Genomic DNA, 23,203 nt, shown 5'->3' with positions numbered 1-23,203 from the left:
ACCCATAATAAAGAAGAAATTCTGGACCATATCATCTCCAAAGGTCACACCATCACACTGAACACCATTTCCCCGTGCGATTGGTCCGATCATCATAGCATCTTCTTTTTTATCAACTTGGAAGTCTCTCTGAGGAAGGATCAACCAGCAAAATCAAAGATTTGGAAAAAGGACCTCAGAAATATCAATACAGCTGATCTAGCAACCCACTGTATATCTGCCCTCTTTCCACAAGTTGACATGACCGAGGTACATGCACTCACCAACTTCTACAACTACTATTTCTAGCATCATGAATTCCATTGCTCCACTCCAACAAAAAAACGCCTCAACTAAAATTTTAAAATCATGGTTTAATGACAACTTAAACATGGAGAACGCCACCTCAGGGCAGTTGAACGTTCCTGAAAAATGAATCCATCCTTGGACCAATTAACAACCCTTAGAACTCCTATAACAAACAAATCAAGATTACTAAGGCCGACTACTTCAGATCCCAACTTAATCAAGCCGCTAATCGCCCCAAGAAACTTTTTGAGCTGGTGAAACAACAATTGGTGGAAACATCAAACCACTCCGTCTCCAAAGTCAAGGTGAGAAATCCAGACTCATCAATATTGATCTTGACTCCAGGAAGGCGCTCTTGCTAGCTGGGGGGTCGGCGTCCCCTTCGACCTTCATCAGAGAAGTTTGAACCGACCCGCCTGAGCACAAAGAACAATGCCTCATGGGACACCTTCACTCCCTCAGCGAAAAAGATACCAACAAGATTCTTCAGAGTATCAACCCATCTAATCATTTTAGCGACCCGTCCATCTTCAAAGAACTGAAGGAGCTCCTCACCCCCATCTGGGCAAAGATTGTCAATGCGTCTCTTGCACAAGGTACGATCCCGGTTTGTCTAAAAGCTGCTCAGGTAACAACTATCCTGAAAAAGCCTACAGCTGATAGTACGGGCCTTAACAACTTTCGTCCTATCTCTAACATCAACACCCTTGCCAAATTCCTAGAAAAATGTGTCCAATCTCAACTCAGTGCCCATATCGAGAATTTCCATCTCCTGGATCAACACCAATCTGGCTTCCGGAGTGGGCACAGCAAAGAATCCGCTATCATGTACGTTATGGATGACCTTTTAAAAATGCTCAACAAAAATGAATCCTGCCTCCTTATCCTCCTGGATCTTTCCTCAGTGTTTGACACTGTTAATCATGACAACCTCATATCCATTTTGAAGCACAGGATGGGCCTTTCTGGTTCGGTGCTGCAATGGTTGTCGTCCTTCCTCCACCACAGATCCCAAAGAGTTAAGGCAAACCACTCTCTCTCACAGCCATCACTAGTATCCATGGGCGTCCCCCAAGGGTCCGCCCTATCCCCTATACTCTTCAATTTATTCTTGGAACCTTTAGCTAATGCTCTAAACTCTGCTGACATTCTCTTCCATATGTATGCAGATGATACTGGTTAACTGAGAACCACCTCTTGCTAAACACCTCCAAAACAGAATTCCTTCTCATTTCTCCCCAGAATCACATACCCCAAGATAGACCTCTGGATGAACCACCTCACTGCGTTCAACTGCTCCCCCTTCATTGTTGACTCAGCCAAATCTCTCGGACTCAGCCTAGACAAGCATCTGAACATGAAAACTCTTGTCAGCAATGTGTGTAATGGAGTGAATCACCTTATGAGGATACTCAGGAATCTCAAACCTTTCCTCCCACAAGCTGACTTCAAGCAAGTGGTCCAAGCGCTTATTTTGCCAAGGCTAGACTATGACAGTGCTACACTCTGTGGCCTCCCCAAATATACCTTGGCCCCACCAAGGGCCTCACTTAATGCAGTGGCCAGATTGGTCATGGGGACCAAAAGAAACAAGCACATCTCCACAGTCTTAAAATCCCTAAATTGGTTGCCCTGTGAAGCTAGAATTCAGCTAAAGATTGCATGTCTATCTCACAAAGCCGTCCACTTCAAGACCTCCAGTTATCTAGCCCAAAAGCTAGAAATATCAGGAGAGGGCAGCCCTTCTCGGAGTGCTAAACCTCTTCTCCTGAAACCTCAGATCTTTCGCAGAAAGAGAACGTGTCACCAAGCTTTCTCTGGCTCTGCGTTAAAGATCTGGAACTCTCTCCCACCGGAAAAACGCAGAGTCTCCTCCAAGGTTACCTTCAAATTGGAAGTAAAAAGTTTCCTTATGAACAAGTTCCTACCTTGAAAGGGTCTCAGATCCTCTGCTCTACTGCTTGGATCTACACCCTAAGTACTGAGTTTGGTGTTATTCTGCTTTACTATTCACTTGCTCCCCTCCCAGCTCACTATGTTCCAGTTGTTTATCTTACCCTTATTGTCCCTTTCGATTGTAACCTTTTTGTTTTATATGCATATGTGATTCGTCCAGGTTGGTACCCCCTCTGATGATTGTAGTACTACTATTACCTTCCTTTCCCTCAAATTGTAAAGGGCTCTGATATCCTTCGGGACCATGTTCGAACTATATAAAACTTTATGACTGACTGACTGACTAGACATTTATAAAGCGCACTATTGCTGAGGCGTCTTGGCGCTGAGATAAAGTACAGGCAGGTGCAACTTGACCGGTTAGCATTGAGAGTAACGCAATGTTTTGATTTGCTGCCTAAAAAGTATTCTGCTTGGTTGAAGTCGGAGTGGTGTCAGAAGTGAATTCCACAGTTTTGCAGCTAAGTATGAAAAAAGCTTCCCCTGCCACCTCACTCTGTTTATCTTAGGACATAACTCCAGTCCCGCATTAGAGGATCTGAGACAGCGCGATGGATTGTAGCGAGGGAGGAGAGCTTGTAGATCAAATACCCTTCCTCCGTAAATTGCTTTGTGAACTATACACAAAGCCTTAAAATCCACCGTCGTTTGACAGGAAGCCAGTGTAATTGCTTTACACCGGCAAATATGGAGTGGTGCTTTGGAAGATTAAGTAATACTCTTACGGCAGTGTTTTGTAAGGATTTTAGTTTGGAAAGCTGGGCTGCCCCCGCTCCCAGATATAAAGCATTGGAATAATCCAAACTTGACAGCACTAAAGCTCCAACCACCGTTTTCCTCAGTGAAAAAGGGATAAAGGCTAAAATCTTCCGGAGGACCTTCAAGGTGAAAAAACAGGCTGAAGACACCTGGTTTATCTGTGGGGCAAGAGTGAGGTATTTGTCTATAAGGAAACCAAGGTTTCTGGCTTTGGATGCTGGCACCGGGCATGTTCCAGCTTCAGGGGGCCACCATAGTAGACTCCAAACAGATGCTTTTGTGCCAAATTCCACAACTTCGGTTTTACCCGCATTTAGTTTTAGAAAGATGCGGTTCATCCAGATCATCAAATCTGTGATGCAGTTTCGAAAATGTTCCGCCATAGCATCAACGTTGTTTGTTACGGACACCACTAGCTGTGTATCGTCAGCGTAGGACACAAGCGAGAAACCGTGGTTCTTTATTAAACTGTCTAAAGGAGTCACATAAATACTGAACATGGTGGGAGATAAAGCAGAGCCCTGAGGAACTGTCAGAGGGATGGTCGGAAACAGAAGCGAGGAGGCCGGATGTGTTCAATATTGGGATTTTATTGAAAGTAAAGGCCAGACTTTGGAAACACAAGGATAGCCCAAATAAACAGTTCTTGAGGGAATTAGCTTTAAAGGGATTCTGTTTTCCCAGGACTTGATGTTTTTCTCTTCTACAGGTTGTGGGTCTGTAGGGTCCAAGAAACCTATTACGGGTCTCTTCAGGTGTCTAGAAACCTATTACGGGTTTCTTCAGGTGTCTAGAAACCTATTACAGGTTTCTTCAGGTGTCTAGAAACCTATTACAGGTTTCTTCCGGTCTGTAGTGGCCCAGAAACTATCACTGGTTTCTACAGGGCTGTTGGGGTCCCAGATAAACTAAAAACAAACAAAAGAAAGGTAGCGGTCAGTATAGGTTCTTTAAATTGAGTGTATACTGTCACCAAATCCCCACGTGTACAAGAGGGACAGTTGTGAAGGGTGGTACTTATGCAGTCACACCAGGAAGTCAGGTAAGGAAGTTTAGGGAAAAGGCAAAACAGGCTATAGCAGGGATGGTCTATAACTCGGAGCTATGGTAGGGTGCTGCTAAAAACGCCCGTCCCCCACCCCTACCTTCCGTTACAGTCTCCTTCCCTCCCCTCAGTCCCCTGTCCCGTTCATGTACCGCTGGGAGACACAACCCTCCTGAGTTGTGGCGGCTCGTACGTCCTCTGGGATCCACCACTCCTCGCTTCACGTCTCGGGGTTTCTTCTTCTTTTGTTTCAGCTACTCTGGCGTCGGCGTTGCACCAGGGCTGTATCTCCGTCTCTCAGTCATCTAGTCCTGGATTCTTCACAGCTGACGCACCTTCCATCCTGTTTCTGCCCTTTTTCTGCCAGTCTGACCTCCTGCCGGCGCTTCTGATTGGACCCCGTGACTTCCTGTCCCGCCTTCACGAGGGACCGCTTCCGGGTTACTTCCGGCGTTCTGCGGGAGGAGGGAAGAGGCTTCTATTAGCGGCTGCGTTCCTGGTATATCTTCATCTTGCAGACGGTAAGGGCTCCATAAAGTGTGTCGAGGGGTGTTCATGTCGTCACTGGCAAGGTTGTTCCCGGGGATTCCCTCACATCCCCCTTCCCTAACTTTCTTGTGTACAAGAAAAGGTTCATAGGGATACCTGGACAGGAAATCTGCATTGGCATGTTCTTTCCCTTTTCTGTGGTGCACAGTGTATCTAAAAGGTTGAAGGGCCAAAACCACCTAAGGATTCTTTGATTGTGACCTTCACCAGGAAGAGTGAACCGGTGTGACTTAAGACCTATAAATAAATAAAAGTCTGTGCAGGGACTACACTGCTCCTGGTCCAAGCTGTTGGAGAGCATTGGGTAAGTCTGTGAGATACGGATTTGTGCACCGACACAGATATGGAGTTCATATTGAACACCTGCTAGATCATGGGTACTCGCAAACATTTTCCCAGGGGCCACAAAGTAAGGACTGGGGTGTGACTGATGGCTTTATTGATGCACGGTGGCAGCTGGCCTCTTTTTGTTATGCTGTATCTGAGTCGCAATCCCTCCACTGCATATTGGGGGTAAGCTTTCTCTGTTTGCTATTACTACAGCGGAAGAATCAAGTGTTTATTTTTATAAAATAATTTTTATTGGCATTTTTGACAGTACAGTACAATAGCATCAATATCCATTAGAATGTATTTTTAATCTATTTTACATCTTACCATAGAATACAATTACATCGTATTTTGCGCCCCCTTAACAATTCTGGAAAGGCAATGTTGATGCGGATAGATGGATGAGGCGGGTTCTGTGTCCATGCAAGGTAATCTGTGAGCTGTACTGGGAGTTGGGCTTCTCTCTCATTGCCAGCCCTACACTTAAGTTGGTGCTACATGCCAGCTAATGATGTAAACTGGAAAAAACTGGGGAGACATAACTGGGATACACTGTGTCTCATATTACGCCACTTGGTAGGGGCCACCTAATTACTACATTTTGGCTATGTCTCAGGTTGCGCATGCGTAGGGTGGGGAGGGACCATGGAATGTCAATAGAAGGGTAATATGTGTAATGTCCATTCTTGGCCTTTAGCCTTGGCTCATCAAGTGTCTATTCTATCAGGGGACTAACTTGAGTTGCTGCGGGGGTGCCTGTGCTATGGAGGAGCGGGTAGCCTGGGACTCTGGTGCATCTGATGTTTCCTGCAGGAAGGAGTGGAGTAGCATGGCCCATGGCATAGATATAGGATGCTTGCGGGTTCCCTTGACCTCTTCAGATGGAAGTACCTCTTCCTCCGCAGAGCACCACTTTTTGACTGCCCCCACCCATGCCACTAATGGAGGACCCCCTGGTGCCTTCCAATGCATTGCTATGCACCGCTTGGCCAGAAGGAGCACAAGGGACGCAAAGTGTGTCTCAACTTTCATATTCTTGCGGCATTTGCTAGTGCCCAGTGTGCATGCCTCTGTTTGTATGTCCGGAAGCCCCGTGACTGCAAGGAGGGCGGCATGGATTGTGGCCCAATAGATGCGGAGTACTGGCCAGTCCCAAAACATGTGTTTAAAAGAGGCACTGGGTTCTGGGCAAAAAGGGCACATAAAGGACCCATCTGGGTAATATTGCTGAAGCTTCTTGGGGGTGAGGTATGCGCTGTGCAGAATATGCAATTGTATGCTTTTGAAGCGGTAGTTGAGGACACTTTTTTAGGTAACTCAAGGGCACAAGCCCATTCAGTCTTTGGAGTTCAGTTTCCCACTTCTCTCCGAGGGGCGCAAGGGTGGGTGAATTAAGGGTCTGTATCGCTTTGTATATCCAAGTGATCAGGTGTCGTCCCTGGCCCATCTGTAACAGTATGTGAATCACCGGGTGTGTGGGGGGGGTTCTGTGTCGATCGAGTGCCACGTTCTGCGACAGTTTTCGAGCAGTTGTCGATGCAAAAGTAATTGTCCTCCAGGGAGGCCCATATCAGCCGCCAATGTTGAAAATGTCTGCAGTTGTCCATTGAGATAAAGTGTGCCTACATCTGTCAATGAGTTCTCTGTACATGTCTAGAGCATTCGCTCCGTGTAGTGTGCCCGACCTCTAGGGAATGCCACCAGCGGCAGGATGGGGGAATACATGGGTGCCGTTCATTTCATCCTATGTATGCGTGTCAGGCAGGTGCGTACCATTGTCACCTGAAAAGGCTTGTTCTGAAGTGGTGTTACCCCTGGCTTATGTTTGGGGTCTGAATCTTCCCAGCAGTTGTGGTCAGCTCGCATAGCGCCTGACCCACTGTCTAGCGTGATACTCATTGGAGCTGATTACCTAAGAAAGGTAAACCCAAGACTAGTCTGGGGGACCTGGATAAAGGACAGTACGTGGGGACAATGGTCCCAGAATGCGACAGTACAATGTAAAAAAGTAAAAACAAACATTCAAAACAAAGCATAAAACACAAGGTATTTTTTACACACAGTTTTTAATTCACACTGGGTAGTGATCTCTTAATGAAAATATTTACGTATTATTACATGTAACAATGTCCCTAGGCGGGAACATGGTGAAGGAGAGGAAAAAAGGGGATGGGAGGGTAATAGTGCTTTAGTGAGGATCGGAAAGTAATTGAAGGATAAAGTGTCAATCAGAAACAGTGCATCACTTAAAACACATGTGGCTCATTCATAGAGCCTATAACTCTCAATTTAGCAGAAACAATATACAGCCATGTTTCAACAGTAACACAGTATGAGATATCTGTTGTTTATGATGGCTATGGGGTGAAGTGTCAACGTTTCGACCCCTATGAAATTGTAGGCAGTTGTGTCCCTTACGTCAGGATCTTCTTCAGGACAAAGGTGTGGGGGTGAGGGAGGGCGTGATCATGGAAAGGACATGGAAAGAGCCTTAGAAACATAATTTATGTAAACCAGAGTTCAAATAATAAAACAGGGATTAAATCCACTACTACCATAAGGCCTCTACACGAAGGCTAGGGGCGTAGAAGGGCACGTTGGCTCCAGTGGCGAGAGAGTGACCAAAGCACCTGAAAGGATTATGGTGCGAGATCAGTGGGGACCCAACTAGATATAAAGAATTAAGAAAAAACAGCCAAAACAAGGTCTCTTACATCTTACAATGATAAACTTTAATCTTGTCATGCCGGATGAGTCGGTGATGCTGAAAAAGATCTGTGGAATAAAGGGACCACTAGTGAGCATAATGGATCGGATTTGCACTACCTATTGGCATTATCATCAAAACATAATTGACAAGATGGGCGGGTAAAGAGTATGTACCTGAGTTATCGGTAAAACACAGTAAATCCAGAAGTATCTGTAAATCAAATGTGTGAAATAAAGGTTACAAGGGATCGGTTTCAGTGTGTTGCTAAAAGAGAGAGAAAGGGTGCAATACCAGCAGGAGCATGACACTGCACGGGTAATTACCTGTGCTATTCAAAGCGGGCCTGACGGCTCCTGATAATCTTTGCATCTGAAAATAGAAATGAGGGGAGGTAAATTAACCCCTTCCATGCGCCCGTCGGCCAACAGCCGTTGGGAGCGCTACCTCTGTAGTGCTGCGCACGTCCGTTGGCTGACCCGGCCCCGCTCGCTCATCAAAGCTGCTGCACCGTGGCTGAATTGCCGCTGCGGTTAAGCGGTTATGTATGTTGAACGGCACACACTCGAATGCAGTGGTGCGTAAAACAGATAATGAGGACAGGGCGGGTGCTCCAAAAGACTTACCTCTAATCCAAGTGAATGCCTATGTTCCAAGTGAATGCCTATGTTCTAGTAGAGAGAACCGGAAGGCTGGGGGACAGCTTTTTAAATAAAGCTGTCAATCACGCATGTAAACAACGTGCGTGCAGGCGCTCACTGCCTCGCAGCTTACAGAAAGACGGGTCGAGTCCGAGAAGAAAGACTCCCATCCTAATGCTAAAACCTAAACCTCTCATGGTAAAAACAGTTTAATGATGGAAATGGACGAGTCAAGAGTTGAGAAAAGTGGAATCAAGCGGAACAAAAATGTTGCATTCGATAAGGCTCTAAAGGATGTATTTTCAAAACCGGGGTCTCCCAATGGCCTAGGTTAACCCGTTTACCGCAGCCGTTATTTCGGCGCAGTGCGGGTGTTCTAAGGAGTGGGCGGGGCCGCGTCGGCCGTTGGCCATTCGCAGCACCAGCCAGGTAGTTCTTACGATGGCCAACAGCCGACGGGAGCACGGAAGGGGTTAAAGGAATGATCTCATGGATTGCATAAACCGTTACTGTTACCACTCCAGACCTGACGGTTGCATTGTTGACACTTTATGAGAAAATAGTAACATATTGGAAATGTACAAAGATTTACAATTGGCCTATTGTACAGGGTGACTTGTGCAACTCTATAAAGCATAGAGAATAGACAACGCATGATTGCATTTACGTCCTTTCATGAGAAAATAGTAACACAGTAGCATTGCACATTAATATACAGTTGGCCTAGCACAGTTGTAAACACAGGGACAAAAGCACAGTTATGAAAACCTGTGGTGATCTTGGGTCCATTACATCATAACATTATGTCATTGGAATCTAGAATGTCATGTGTGGATTCTAGTTAAGTGATTCTATGTGAAACAGTTACTCTAGGACTGCTGCAGCTGTGGCTAATAAGTATAAGTCTTGAAGTATTTCTGTCTGCTGCCATTTACTGCATTATACCTCACTACAATTTGGCGGCGATTTAGCCACAGCAAAGGATCCACGCATCAAGAAGCCCTGCGTTTAACTAAAGAAGTGAGAAGAATACACTCTCATGAGGAGTATGTTCCAGGCAAAAGAAAAACAAACAGGCCTGTGTAATTTCATTTGACTGCTGGGATTTAGCGCAAGCTATTAGCATCAAAAATATAAAGATTTTATGGATGGTACATTTCATTTAAAAATAAAAAGTCTTTGTGCAGCATTGTGCGGTACTGTATTCAAGAGAAACGAACTGTGTCATTTAAAGATTACGCAGACAGTTTTTCTTAAGTGAACTCACAGACAGTGCGGTAAAGGATATGTGGCATAATTTGTTGACATTACCAAACTAAAGTGGCTGAGCACTTTTGAAGATAAGCGCGATAGTTTGACAAACCAAATGTGTTGTCTGTGCCACTAGCGATAAAGGTCTTAAAACCAAAGTAGTTCCTCTACAGCCCATTGAATTACCTAACACTGTTTGGTCCAAGCTCGCCATAGATTTTATAGGTCCTTTTGGTACACTTCCACAGAAGCTAAGATTTGCTATCGTGGTTGGTGATTATTACAGCAAATGGTGGGAGGTAAAGTTTGTAGAAGAACCTAATACTGTTAGTGTTATCAAGTTTTTGAAAAAAAAAAATTGTCTCGGACAATGGTGTCCAGTTTGTTTCAAAAGAGATGAAGAGTTTTCTTGACAACAATGCTATCAAACACAAGTGCGTTGCTTTATATCACCCACAGGCCAATGGTCTTGTAGAAAAAATGAATCGCACATTAGTTGAGTGCATTCAATGGGCCATTCACAACAAGGTTGATATTTGTAAATCCATTAAAGAAATGTTGTGGTCACATAGATGTTGTCCTAATGTTGTTTCAGGCATTTCAACATTTGAAGTATTGCGAGGACGGCCACCTGCCTCTAGACTATGTCCTGCCTGGTTAAGAGAGTGTCAGCATAAAAGTGATCACATGTTAAATATGGACAAAGTTGTGAGACCCAAAGTGGAAGAGTTCCAAGGTAAAATGAAAGGTCATCATGACACTCTCCACAGAAAACAAACTACGTGGAAAACAAACTACGTGTAGGAGACTGGGTTCGTGTCAAGAATCCAAATCATGTTCTTAAGGGAATGTTGAAATTTAAACCTCCTGTCAGAATTGAGGTTGTGACCAGGAATGCAGTGAGAACTAGCAGAAATGAATGTTGGAATAAGGGAAGAGTGGTGAAGGTGGATACTCATGATGTTCCTCCCCACGATCCTGGTGTTTAATTCAAGTCATCTTTGCATTCTCGTGTTGTTCCTCCTTCATCTTCCTCTTTTGATATTCATGTCATTGAACCAAAGTGTTCTACTCATCCAGAATCTGAACGTAAGAGTAGTAGATAGAATATTGTCAGACCTTTAAGGTTTTGCGATTGATGTTCATTCTTATTATATATCTAACTGCATACTTATGTAATGTATTTATTGATGTTGACCCTTAAGGTTTCGCGATTGATGTTCATCCTTATTATATATTTAACCGCATAGTTATGTAATTTATGTATTGATGTTATGTTAATTCATTACTGTAATTTATGTATTGATGTCATTCTAATTCATTACTGTTTGTTCTACTTTCATTTGTGTAAAAGAAGGGAGATATTGTGGTGATCTTGGGTCCATTACATTATAACATTATGTCATTGGAATCTAGAATGTCATGTGTGGATTCTAGTTAAGTGACTCTATGTGAAACAGTTACTCTAGGACTGCTGCAGCTGTGGCTAATAAATATACGTCTTGAAGTATTTCTGTCTGCTGCCATTTACTACATTATACCTCACAACAAATTCCCTAGTGGTATTACATATTGCTGGGTCCATAGGTCCACATTTGTTCAAATAGAGCACATTATAAAGACTGTAGAGAAGCCTTATATGTACTGGACGCATACATTGGATTACAGAATGGTTGTTAATCAAATGTCAGACAAGCAAATTGAGCATGGCTAATTTCTGATTCGTGTAAGCCATTCCTAATAGAGTCAAGATGGGACATCCACTTTCATTCCCTCAAGTTAAGAATGGCACCAATGTTGCCTCCCCTTGGGCCTAGGGGTGCTTTTTCTAGCACTGTATATCATCCGGATTATGGTTCATAGTAGCAAAATGTTCCACAAGGGGTGCTCCCTGTGTTCCACATCTTATCCAGCTACAGTGCTAAGGAACACAGGCCTTCATCTTCTGTTGGGTTTGGCCTATGTAAGTAAGATCACAAGGACATAGAATTCTGTAGATTACATTGTTTGTGTTACAGTTGGAAAAAGTTTTCAAGGGGATCACGTGACCCCGGTAGGTGAACTCTTTAGTTTGAATGGTTGTTGGGCACGCTTTGCACTCCACACATTTGAAAGGGCCATGAATCAGTGGTAGATTCCACATGGATCTGATTGAGGGTGTTTCCAGAGTCTCTAAAAAGGAGCGTACAACTTGTTCCCTGATGCTTTTTGCTTTTTTGAAAGAATGCATCGGAGGACTGTCTTGCTCTTTGTCATCAGATAAAAGGCTCCAATGCTAATTGATAGTTTTCTTAATTGCATGGCTCTTAGTCGAAAAGGTTGTGACACATGTCATCCTGTCCATGGGTCCTTTGTCTTTCTACTTAGGTGTGAGTAGGTTCTCCCGTGGGCTATACCAAGCCCTCTTCTGTGCCCTTTTAAGGTAACCTCGCTCCATCAGTCAGTTTCGCAGGTCCTCTGATTGTGCCATAGTCACTCTTCTTTGAGCAATTTCTGTGATTGTGCAGAAATTGCCCGTTTGGGAGATTGTCTCCGAGTCCTCTAGGGTGATGACTATTGTACCTCAGAAGGGAGTTCCTCTCGGCGGGCTTGCAGTACAAAGTGGTGTAAAGTTGATTGTCCTCAACCTTAATGGTTATGTCCACAAAATATATTTCACTCTGGTCAGAAAGTATAGTGAATTGAATATCAGGGCTTCTCTCAATAAGTCAAGAGTGGAACAAGCCCAGTGCCCTGGAATCAGCAGTCCAAATCCAAAATATATCATTGATATACCGCTTCCATATTCCACAGATCTTTTCCATCGTGTCAGCAGCATCCGACTCATCCAGCATGACATGATTAAAGTTTATCATTGTAGGAAGTAAGAGACCTTGTTTTGGCTGCTTTTTCTTAATTCTTTATATCTAGTTGGGTCCCCACTGATCTCGCACCTTAATCCTTTCAGGTGTTTGGTTACTCTCTCGCCACAGGAGCCAACGTGCCCTTCTACGCCCCTAGCCTTTGTGTGGAGGCCTTATGGTAATAGTGGATTTAATCCCTGTTTTCATTATTTGAATTCTGGTTTACATAAATTATGTTTCTAAGGCTCATTTCATGTCCTTCCCTAGATCACGCCCTCCCTCACCCCCACACCTTTGTCCTGAATAAGACCCGTAAGGGACGCAACTGCCTACAGTTTCATAGGGGTCGAAACGTTAACACTTTACCACATAGCCAGCATAAACAACAGATATCTCATATTGTGTTACTGTTGAAAACATGGCTGTATATCGTTACTGCTGAATTGAGATTTATAGGCTCTATGAATGAAACACATGTGTTTTAAGTGATGCACTGTTTCTGATTGACACTTTATCCTTCAATCACTTTTTCGATCCTCACTAAAGCACTATTACCCAACCCTCCCCTTTTTTCCTCTCCCTCACCATGTTCCCACCATGTAATAATATGTAAATATTTTCATTAAGTGGTCAATACCCAGTGTGAATTAAACACTTTGTGTAACAAATACCTTGTATTTTATGCTTTGTTTTGAATGTTTGTTTTGACTTTTTTACATTGTACTGTCGCTTTCTGGACCCATTGGAGCTGGGTAGCCAGAAAGTATGCCTCAAAGGAGGGGCACCAACCCTCCCTGATCTAGGGGCAGCTGTAGTTTGGCGAGGGCAATACGCCGACACCCTGATCCCCATATAAGGATCCCGAGGAGAGTGTCCAGCTCCCGGAAAAAGGAATGAGGAGGAACCACCGGATGATTAGCAAAATAGTATAGTAATCGTGGAACGAGTATCATCTTGGCAACTGCTATTTTGCCAATGACAGCTAAGGGGAGATCCTTCCAAAAATATATGGAGGATCTGATGCCAGCCATTGCCCTGCGGTAATTTCCTTTGTAGAGATCTCGCGGTGTGTGGTATAACTGGACCCCTAGGTATTGAACCGGTTGGGGTCTCCAGAAGAGAGATTGATGCCACCTAATCGTATTGGACATGGAGGGAGATCATGCACAAGGGGGTATACTGTCGATTTGGACCATTTTACTTTTAGACCCGCCACTACCTCGGGGTCCTGTAGTGTGCGTAGTATGGGGGAGCGGTCTGACGTAATATCACGGACGTAGATGAGCACATCATCCACATACAACGATACCGCATGGGTAGATTCGGCAATTTAGATGCTCCAGCTCTCACTCCCATTGTGGAGGTGGATTGCCAGAGGCTCCATCGCCATGGTGAATAGCAAGGGGAGAGCGGGCTACCCTGGCGGGTACCTCTTCGCACCAGGAATGGAGAAGATATGAGGGGCCCCAGGCTCGCTCTAGAGGTGGATGTGGAATATATAAGCTTGGTATATGCCCGGAGTCTGGGCCCCACTACCCTTAATCGCAGGACCCAGAAGAGATATGGACATAGGAGGGTATTAAAAGCTTTCACTGGGTCCAAGAACATACACGCTGCGCAGAGAAAGCGGTCCCGTATCTGGTCGTGAACGTGGAACAGGATTTTAGTAGTTTTGGTCTTGTTTTATTTATTAATTTCTACTCTATGTTTCTAAACCTGTCTTTTGTGTGATCTTTTCATTGTTTGAAGTGTTGCACAAATACTTTACACAATGCCTCTCAGTTAAGCCTGACTGCTCTGCGCCAACCTCCCAGAGAGTGAGCACAGGTTAATTTGGGGTTTGCTTGTGCCTTACACCGACTAGGATTGTGGTTGCTGCATGACCATGGCTAACAGAACCGTCAACCAACAACCCAGTTTCGAAAATTGGTGAGCAGCGGTGGGATAGGACTTGTGTTTGGTCAGTGCTATACAGTAATTTGGTGTACATTATCATTCCATATCTCAGACTAATTAAAGTAAATTCTATCTGATTGGCCTTTTCGTTTTTTCCAACATTATTCTCTCTGTACCTCGCTGTTGTGTCCGTCACCTCACCTGCAAAGTTGGAGTTTGAGCTGGCGATTACCCCGGGGTCCAGCTCAAGGGTTTTGTCAGAAGAGGGGGTTGCCCACCAAGAGGAGCACTGAGAAGGCAGAGCTCCAGAAACCTTTAAGGGCATGGGCACAGGCCCATCAATTTCCCAACTAAGCAGATATCTAGGAGGATGAGGAAGGGTTCGAGGAAGATCCACCGGAACCTGTGGAGGAAGATGGTAAAATACTCCTACAATTGGAGATCCCTCTTTGTGCAGGGACCAGTGTGTCTTGCCAGGTCCTGACCCCAGAAGAGTTGATTGGCAGGAGGAAAGAAAGAAAGAGCAAAAGAAATTGGCTATAGAGGAGAGGATTACCTTGGAGCATTTGGCTTATGAGAGGAGCCTTAAGGAGCTGTACATCAAGACCAGACAAGCAGAGTCCAGCTGTGATGGTGGCAGCATTTTTTCTGTGTCCTCTGGAAGACAAGAGGGACTACATTCCCAAAGTTCTGGTGTCTGCTTTTGATGTGAGAGACGATATTGATAAGTGGTTTGAGGCTTAAGAGATTGCCTTACAGATGCAATAGAGGGGGTATTCTGTGGAGGCATCTCTCTAGTGAGGACTAGAAAAGGAGGACAGGATTAGTTATCTCCCCCACAAAGGAAACCCTTATTAGAAAGTATGGTCTGACCCAGATAAGTATAGGCTCATGTTCAGGGACAGACAAAAGCTGCCCCAGAAGTCCTGGGTGGATTTTGTGGATTCCTTTTGCAAGGCACGTCATGGCTGGGTGAAGGGCAGTGAGATGAATGATTACAAAGGGCTGTATGATCTGTTGGCAAGAGAGCACATTCTCAGTAATTGTTTTCCAGAACTGCGCCAGCACTTCTTGATTGATAGTAAGCTCACTGACCCCTAGGGAGCTTGTCAAGGAGGTGGATAGCTGGCTCATAATAAGGTATCTGGGGAAAAATCACCACAAGGTTGGGCAGGGCCCCCATCAGAAGGAAGAAGGGAGGATAAAACTAAAAGCAAAGACTTCTCTAAAGGGCCTAAACTAGTTCCTCAGACTAGCACACCCATCCCCCAACTGAAAAGAAAAGAGATCATTCCGTGATAGTGGGTCTGCAGGGACAGCACCCCTATGTTTTAGGAGTGCCAACAGGAATGGCACTTCAAGGGGGATGCCAAGTGACTGAGGTGTGCACAGCACCCCACCGGTGGGCAGTCACTGTGGTTGGCAAAGGTAGGGCTTGGGGAGGGCATTGTCTCAGCTAGTGTGGGGGACAGAGTAGAGGTTCCCTTAGTATCCCTGGGTGATGTAGAGAATGTGCAGAGAACTCACATGCCTAGTAACACTAGGAAATACAGGCAGTGAGTCACCATCAATGAGAGAGGGTGGGGGCTTTGACAGACACTGGAGCCAGAATGACAACTGTCAGATGTCATCTGGTGACTTTAGAGTAGGTAGTCCCTAATGTGTTCCAACAAGTTGTTGCAGATGACAACCATGTGAGTCACTACTATCCAGTGTTTCTGGCTCCCTTTGAATGGGAGCGGGCGGGTTTCAGGTTCCTTGAAGGTAGCTGTAAATCCATCTATACGTGTGGATTGTCTGCTTGGCAATGATCTGGAGCATACCGCCTGGAAGGAGGTGGAGTTCAGGTCCCACTTGGAGATGTTAGGGTTGCCTGAGTAGATGTGCCTGACCACAAGGCCCATGGCAGCTAGAGAGGGTAGTCGAGAGGACCGGTAGCCTGGAAGAATAGCCCAGGTGACTGCCAAGAATATGAAGGGCAAGGGAAGCAGGATACTCGCTCCTGAAACTCCCACAATCCAGGCGGAGGCTGGCCCTGAGGGGGACACCTGAGAACCAACAGGGGACGATGTGGTTGAACTATGAAACCAGCCTGAGCTGGCCAACTGGCAGCAGGAAGGAGGTCCCACCAGGGAGGAGTTCTGCAAAGGCGCAGAGGGAGTGCCCTACTCTTGTGGGTCTACGGCAGCAGGCCAAGACCCAGGCAGCTGGTGACACCTCTGGTAATCACTTGTTTTAATGGGAGAATGGTCTCCTGTATAGGGAGCCTTAGGCTCCTGAGCCTGGTGCAACCCGTGTGTTGGTGGTCACCCTGTGCTGCAGGGCCTTCCTTCTGGGGATGGCTCATGCTGTACCCCTGGCAGATCATTTGAAGCAGAACAAGACCTTTGACAGGCTTGTTACCCACTTTTACTGGCCTCAAATTAGGAGGACATCAGATGCGTTCTGCAGGTCCTGTCCTACCTGTCAGGCCAGTGGCAAGTCAGGGGGGAAGTGCAAGCACAACCTGCAACCATTTGCTGTTGTTGGCACCCCTTTTGAAAGGAAGGGCATCGATATTGTTGGGCCTATGGACCTCAAGACAGCCATGGACAACAGGTTCTTCCTGGTCTTGGTGGACTATGCCACCCAGTACCCAGTGGCTATCCCTCTATGGACAGTAATTGAGGCTGCAGTGGTCACAGCCTTGAGGGGATATTTAACCATGTGGGCTTCCCCAAGAAGATGGTATCCGACTGTGATACCAAATTCATGTTAGGATACATAAAGTCCATGTGGAAGGAGAGTTGGGTGACATACAAAGTCTCCACTCCTTACCACTCACAAACCAATGGACTTGTTAAAAATAAGCATGGGCGGAAAATCCGTTCCGCTTGCGGATTTTGCGGATTTTCGGTAAATTCGCAATCCGCGAACTCTCGCGAATTTACCGAAAATCCGCAAATTCGCACGCCGCTGATTTTTTTTCATGGTGATACAATATTGCGGCGTGCGGCGTTCACTTACCGTCATTCAGCGTTTGCCAAGTTGTTTTTCTCAATATTTTGCGAGTGCTGCACCATTTTGGATCTTGCTGCGGGATCCCGCGGGAGTTTGGCGACGCATCGCGAGAGTTCGCAATTGCGAACATGTAGGTGCGGCGGGCAGCAACAATCTCGCACTCGCGAAATTACAAAATTTGCAATTCTGCACAAGAAATCCACTAGCAAGCAGCATAGACCTTCTGAAAATGATGATTTTTATCAGAATAACTCCTCAGGTTGACATTTGCCTGCACTTTTTTGGATTTGAGGCCTTTTGACTTTCTTTGGATCACTTTTGGATTAGAAATCAACTTTCACAAGTAAGTTTGTTTGTGGCATTACAGTTGCTGTTCTGCAGAAAAACGAGTTTTGCAAAACTGATAGCACTCAGCAGGTGCAAAAGTTCACTCATCATTAGTAACCATTCCCTGTAGTACTTCCTGAGGGGCCCCTCCAGAGTTCAGTTGCCTATGTTTGTTTGGGGCATTACAGTTGCTGTTCTGCAGAAAACGAGTTTTGCAAAACTGAAAGCACTCAGCAGGTGCAAAAGTTCAAACTCATCATTAGTAACCATTCCCTGTAGTGCTTCCTGACTGGGGCCCCTCCAGAGTTCAGTTGCTGGTTGCAACAATTCTATGAACCTGCTCTGACCCTCACAGCAGGCTCATAGAATAGCTACAAGTAGGCCACAAAGGTCCTGGAAAAAAATTGCACTGCAACAGAAAGCAAATTACAGATAAGGAAGCAGGTGCCAGACTGGAATTTTAAAACAGTGACACATTAATAAATCAACCCCAAATTAATTCACGTCAGTTGAAGCAGGGCAGGTGTGCTTGCATTCCCCCCCCCCATAATCTACAGTGATGAACCAGAGGGTGGCATTGAGGTACCAGAGAGTGGCATGGGTGAAACAGAGGGTGGCAGTGGTGAACCAGAGGGTGCTGGGAACCTGTGATGATGAACCAGACGTAGAAACAACATAGTCGCGACCGTTGCGAGCCGACAAGTAAGTTCGCAATTGCGAACTGGTACAAAACCCTCGCGAACTGGCAGAAACCCTTGCGAACACACAAAAAAAATCCGCAAATTCGCGAGAATTCGCGGATTTTGCGGATTGCGAGTTCGCAAATACGCATCGCGAACGCCAGATTCGCAAAATTCGCCCATGCTTAGTTAAAAATTTCAAGAGGACCAGAAAGGAAATGATTATGGGCCTGTCAGAACCCATGAGGCGGAAGTGGGATGTCCTACTACCATGCTTTTTGTTTGCCTACAGGGAGGTATCGACAAGGGCGGTTGGCTTTAGCCTCTTTGTACTTCTGTAATGGGCACCCTGTGAGGGGACATCTCAGTTTGGTGAAGGAGGGCTGGGAGAAAGCTCCAAGGAAGGCCCTCCCAGGATGTGTTCAGCTACATGCTAACACTCCGCAACCAGATAGCGCACTTACGGAAACTCGCACAGGAGAATCTAGACTCCAGTCAGGAGGACATGCAACAGCATTATGACCAGAATGTCACTCTGGTTGAGTTTCAGCCTGGTCAAAAAAAAGTGGGTGATGGAGCCTGTGGTGCCCAGGGCTCTGCAAGGCCACTGGTCTGGGCCTTTATGAGGTGAAGGAGCACAAGAGTGATGTCACCTCCTTGGTGCACCTCAAAACTCTAAGGACCACTTTAAGAGTCCTTCATGTCAATCGCCTTAGACCCCACTTAGAGAGGTCTGAGCTAACCATGCTCCTAATCACTGATGAGGGGATGGAAGAGGAAAGTGAACCTCTACTTGACCTCCTTTCTTCTAAGGAGCAGAATTGGTCAGTAGAGGGTATCAGCCTCACCCCTGCACTGACACTAGACCAACAGGGAGACTGACAAGAGTTGGTGGGGCAGTGTGCCTATTCATTCTCCCTTACCCCAGGACTCACTACATGGTGTACCCATGATATTGATACTGGGAACAGCATGCCAGTGAAGAATAAAATGCACAGATTGTCTGACAAGGTGAGACAATCTGTACATTTTATTCTTCATAGGCATGCTGCCCCCAATATCAATATCAAGGGTACACCATGTAGTGAGTCCTTGGTTAATCTGTAGTCTGACAAGGTGAGCGCCAGTATTAAGTTGGGGTTATTAAGCCCTTGGTCCAGTCCAGTGGTGTTGGTCCATAAGGCTGATCCTCCAGATGTCTCACCCAAACTTGGGTTCTTTGTGGACTACTGTGGGCTCAACAGTAGTCCTTGGAGGCACCAAGACAGAAACACACCCCATGCCCTGAGCTGAGGAAATCATAAATCAGCTAGGACCTGCCAAGTTCCTCAGCACATTTGACTTAATATCAAGTCAAGTCAAAAATAAAGTTTATTTAGACCATTTGATCTATAAACCACAGTTCATACTTTATCATATAAAATCACATAACACAAATTCGTATTCTGAGCAATAAAAGTTATATTATCCTAAAAACTACCTTTGCACAATTTAAAACCATAATTCATTTAGATTATAGGGCTATTGGCTATTTTTGGGCCTCCAGTCAGATCGGGAACTTATATACTCCCTGCATAAATTTCCCGATAGCTATCGCAATATCAAGATTTTTAATATCTGTGTACTAGCAGATTGCCTTGACCGAGGGGACCAAAGTGAGGTCTGCAGTCTTTACCCCAGAAGGGCACTTCCAGTTCCGGGTAATGCCCTTCAGGTTTACGAACACCCATGCCACCTCCCAGAGGTTGGCCAACCAGGTCCTGACTAGGTTGGAGAACTTGGAAGGGACTCTACGGTGGAACAACGACCTGGAACAGACCATGCCAAATATTATGGTGTCTTCAGGTTTTTCGGCCTAAGGGGTTGGATAGGTCTCCTAACTTTCAACTGGGGGCAACACATGTTAGACCTGGCATCCTTGGTGTGGTTTAGTCTGACTTTTTGCTTTCAGATCTCCTGTTTTTGCTGGCTTCATTTTTTGCTGGCCTTAGGACTGGACCTACTTTACCACATCTAACCAGTGCTAAAGTGCTTGCGCTCTTACTGATGGCGTACTTCATGCATCCTGTCTATTAACTGTTTACATAAAATTTCAAACTATAACCACCTGCTGTCATGCTAACAAGAATGTGTCAGTATTGATTATTGAATTTATCATAATTGTATTAATTGTAGCGTTCTAGTTGCCTACTCCATAGTAGATCATCCCCGGAAACACTCTCACACTATGTATCACTCTCTGGCCAGGCGTGGCCAGAGAGCATAAATAAAGGGTCCGGGGTCGCTCGTGACTTTCGGCTCATACGACTATCCATGTGTGTCTGTCGTCCATATTTCATGAGCGGCCTATAAGTGTATGTGTCCTTTGGCGCCCCATACTGTGTATGTCCCCGTAACCCTAACCCTGTCGACGAGGGTGGGATATCAAATTCCCGACACCTGCACCGGAGGAGCAACGCCTACCTGAATCTGCAGGCAGCACTGACCGGCGCGAGCCCCGCAACGAGGAGGCTTGCTGGAGGGGAGCGTCATCGTCCGCAAACCCAGAGGTGAGCGGCACACAAGTCCAGCAAAAGCTCCCGAGCGTCTCAGCAGTGGAAGGCGCTACACGTGCTAGCCGACAGCCCCGCACCAAAGCCGGAAGCTCCCGCACCCCTGCCAGCGGCCGCGCGCATGCGCAGAGGCCAAGACAGTGATCACCGACGGCCCGACCAGCCTGAAAGAAGACACGCAAGGCCGCAACGGAACAGACAGGAGCCGAAGAGCTCAGCTGCTGACACCAAGCACCGCGCAAGCAGTGCGGCACCTGGCAACAAGATTGTTTTCCCCCAGACGGACTACGGCAAACAAGCACTGGCAAAAGCAGCGCTAGTTTGCCCAGAAAGGGAACAAGCAACAGTAACAAGGAGAACTCCCCTGGGGCCCTAAACTACACGGCGGCAAAAGAGACATCCCCATAAGAGAGAAAAAAAAGAAAGGAGAAAGAGGAAAGTAAACATATAAGACAAGACAAAGGCAACAAGCACTGGCAAACACAACACAAAGGCGCAGGGAGTTACAGGCACGTGGCAACACAATCGTGGTGCAAACTAGTAAGGGGACACCAAGTCAAACCCTGCAGCGCAAGCAGCTCAACAGCAAGCAGCCCCACCTGCGCCTCCACATCCAGTACACACCCAGATCACTGCGCTTCCACCATTCAGTGAACTAATCGACCCAGCGACTGCGTTACCGAGTTGGAAGGTGTGGCTTAGCAATTACTTTGTGGCTACGAAAGAAACAGACAGAGCCGTTAAAAGATCACTGCTATTACACTTCGCAGGAGACAAAATATACAAACTGTTTACGCACCTCCCAAACACCGGCGCAGCCACCGACTATGATGCTGCGGTTAGAGCCTTGGCTGCTCATTTTGACCCCCAGCTCAACCCTCACTGCGAACTGTTCAAATTAAGACAAGCCAGGCAAAGTGAGGGAGAGTCAATGGACACTTTTCACGCACACCTCAGAGAACTAGCAAGTACTTGCACTGAGGACGATAAGACAAAAGAGGTGACGGCACAACTCATCCAAGGTTGCCGCAACAAGACATTGCGGACACTCATACTTCGGCAACCCCGCATAACCCTAGAAGAAATGTTGATCCTCGCTCGATCACACGAACTATCAGACATCCGAGCAACTGCAATGGAAACCGCGCTCAACCAACAAACTGATCAAGTAGTGAATGTCAAGGTGGAGCGAGCTGACGCCATTTGCACATCATCTCGGGATGGGCGAGGAAGGTGGCCCACCCGAACACCGCGACGGATGCAGTGTGGCTACTGTGGGAGAGAAGAACACCCTCCAGAAAGTTGCCCAGCAAAGGGAAAGACGTGCTCCAAGTGTGGCATCCCCAACCACTTCGCGAGCGTATGTCGTAGAGGCTCGCGAGGTAGAAATAACCCAGGAAGGTGGACAATGACAGGAGCCGTAAGACATCTAGCTCTAGAAGAACCTGCAACTCCGCGGTCAACAAAAACCTCGTCTCGCCACACCCAACGCCTGAATGATTCTTCCACGGAAGAAGATGAAGAGTGCTATTTTGTGTTGTTTGCAGGTTACCTCAAAGGAGACGACGACCGCAACCCAAGTGCAACATTGAAATTGACGGATCCCCAGTAACAGGCCTGATCGACACAGGGGCGAACGTTAACGTAATGGGGTCGCATCATTACAAACAGCTGAACCCGAAGCCAACACTTGCCCCATCCAAGATCAGAATTCTCACGTTTGGAAGCCAAAAACCACTTCCATTGAAAGGTAAGATGACGGTTAAAGTGAAGTCAGAGACCCAAGAAGTAACACCAACGTTCCATGTTGTTGACAGAGAAGCAGATATACTCGTTGGAAGTCACACTGCAAAAGACCTCAATTTGATTGCGTTTGCAAACGCAGTAAAACTTCTCCAGACCAACGACATTCTGGACATGTTCCCACAATTGTTCAAAGGACTAGGAAAGATTATGAGATCACCAGTAAAGCTGCACATAGATCAGGCAGTCCAGCCTGTTGGGCTAAGACACCGACGAATCCCTTTCCACCTCCGGCCACTAGTAGAACAAGAACTCCTGAAGCTGGAACAACAAGGAGTGATCGAAATGGTAACAGGGCCAACTCCTTGGGTATCCCCCTTGGTAATTGCAGAAAAGCTGAAGCAGCCGGGGAAGATTTGAAACTGCATCGACATGAGAATACCTAACCGGGCCATAAAATGTGGGAGACACTTAACACAGACAGTTGACGACATTCTAGCCGACCTCAATGGTTCGCAATGGTTCTCTAAATTAGACCTCAATGCTGGTTACCACCAGTTGACCCTAGCGGAGGAGAGCAGGTACATTACCACATTTTCAACCCACCTTGGACTTCGTCGGTACAAAAGACTGAAC

General features: G+C 46.2%; 1 pseudogene; it reads left to right on the top strand.

Moving 5' to 3' along the window:
* The first annotated feature begins 21,755 nt into the window (after window positions 1-21,755).
* On the top strand, window positions 21,756-22,987 carry LOC147707302 (uncharacterized; annotated as a pseudogene).
* The last annotated feature ends 216 nt before the right edge of the window (window positions 22,988-23,203 follow it).

The sequence above is a fragment of the Lissotriton vulgaris genome, chromosome 6 (genome assembly GCF_964263255.1).
Source record: "Lissotriton vulgaris chromosome 6, aLisVul1.2, whole genome shotgun sequence".
NCBI lineage: Eukaryota > Metazoa > Chordata > Amphibia > Caudata > Salamandridae > Lissotriton > Lissotriton vulgaris.
The sequence above is the reverse complement of the archived record's forward strand: the minus strand, read 5'-3'. Positions and strand labels throughout refer to the sequence as shown.